A 2,157-nucleotide genomic window follows, 5' to 3' on the forward strand; every position below is an offset into this window, starting at 1 on the left:
TTTCTACTAAAGTGATTGCAAGCAAGATGTGTGAATTATATTTTATACTACTTGCTAGTATGCTTATTTGTTAGCAATATATTGTTGAGTATGTCGATGAATATCAACTGACCTTGACAAGAGGGGAAATGCTATAAGACATTATTGAATGCTACTCATACTGTATGCAAGTTGTTAATTATAACTGTTGCAGCTACTCATACTGTATGCAAGTTGTTAATTATAACTGTTGCAGGTAGAATCTTGCAGATCAAGTTGTTAATTATAACTGTTGCAGGTAGAATCTTGCAGATGAGTAAGGTATAGGGTTTTCTATATAATCCTTTTTTTTTTTTGAGTAAGGTATAGGGTTTTCTATATAATCCTTTTTTTTTTTTGAGTAAGGTATAGGGTTTTCTATATAATCCTTTTTTTTTTTTTTTACAAAACCTTTACTTAGTTTTAAATAACCCTTGGATATCCTTACTTAGCCGTCGTGCTAACTACACTTCACTGTGTTCTTATCAGATGCAGTCTAGTGTCAGTTCTTGCAGTCTGGTGAGCTCCGAAAGCTCACCGGAGTACGTTTGTCAGGGTATGGACTATGATGTTTATATACAGATGATGGAGGGAGAAGACCCGTACGCACCCGGTTATGCTCCCGAGGCTCCCACGCACCCAGATACTCCTATGGCTCCGTCGGCCCCTTTTGTCTCTTGCCCGGTTATGGACGAGGTCCAGGCTGCTTATGGCTTTTACCCCATAGAGCCGTTAGATGGTAGCGACCCCCTGGAGTTCATTGTGCACTACCCCTACCCTTGGGACCCTAGCCCTCGGGATGTTTGGGAGGAGTGGTCGATGGTCATAACCACTTCTCGGTTTTTGGACCATATTACCTGGTATGAGGGGGAGTGGCACCTGGTCTGGGGAGAGTTCACCGGTCCCGTGTACCGCATGCTTGACTAGACGTCGGATCCTTAGGAGTCTTTGGAAATTTTTGGTGTACATATATTTTTGTAGCCTTAGAGATGGCTAGGCATGACCAGTTGCGTCTAGGTTGAACCTTGGTTGGTATTTTGGCCCGAGGGGCAATCTGATGTATGTATTTTTGCAAGATTATTTACTTTGATTAATGAAGCTTCACCAGTTGGTATGTATGAAAGTGTTAAGTATCTGTTGAGTGTTTGTTGTGATGAGAATAATTCCTTTAGCCTATGCACCTAGAGTGAGGGTTATCGCGGAATGATAGAACTCTCTCTCTAGGTGTGGCGGTAATGCCTCGAATGTACGGGAAGGTAGGTCCGGGGTGTTACACCTCTTTGACGCAATCATGGATCCATCTCCACCTGTTGATCGAGCTTACCATAGTTATGTGTCATACGGAAGGAATCCTTACTATTCTTCACCACCCCAACAACCATATCCACCGCCTCAATACTATCATAATTACCCTTTTGCTTACCCACCTACTTTTCCATATCCAATACCTCCACCACCAATTTATTATCATGAACAAGCTTACGTAACACAGCATTTTCAACCCCAAAGATATCCTACTCATGAGATGCCTCCATATTACCCTCCAACGCACTTTGACGAGCCAAACAATCCAAAGGCTGAAATCAACCAAAGAGAGCATAAACCAGTAAAAGGAAGAATCAAGCCACACGGGAGCACAAAAAGACCAAACCGGAAACAACAAAAGGGACGAAAACGAAGAAACCCACGCCCACGAGCACTACCACGCGTGTGAGCTGGCGTGGAATCATTCTAGTAACCATCCACGCCAGTCCACACGCGTGTGAGCAGGCGTGGGCGGGCACCAGAATCCTGCGCGATGTTTTAGTATTTAAGGAACATTTCAGCTAGGAGGACACAGTCTTTTGTCAATTTTTCATTTCTCACTTTATGTTAGGGTTATATAGGATTAGGAGAAGGAGGAAGAGCTCCTTGGGGAAGAGAACTTGGATCTCCATAGCCTTGAGATCCTTTGGGTAAACACTTTCATTAAGACTTGTTTTCTCTTTGGACTTCTCTTACTTTTCCTTTTCCTTAAAGTTATTTGCTTTTTATCTTGATCTTGTAAATATGCTTTTCTATTTGAATGAGATGATGTTGTTAAATCCTATGAAGGGCTAATCCCTAGGATAGGGGCTAGGTAGAATGGAGATTTGGTAT

The sequence above is a fragment of the Ipomoea triloba genome, chromosome 3 (genome assembly GCF_003576645.1).
Source record: "Ipomoea triloba cultivar NCNSP0323 chromosome 3, ASM357664v1".
Classification (NCBI taxonomy): domain Eukaryota; kingdom Viridiplantae; phylum Streptophyta; class Magnoliopsida; order Solanales; family Convolvulaceae; genus Ipomoea; species Ipomoea triloba.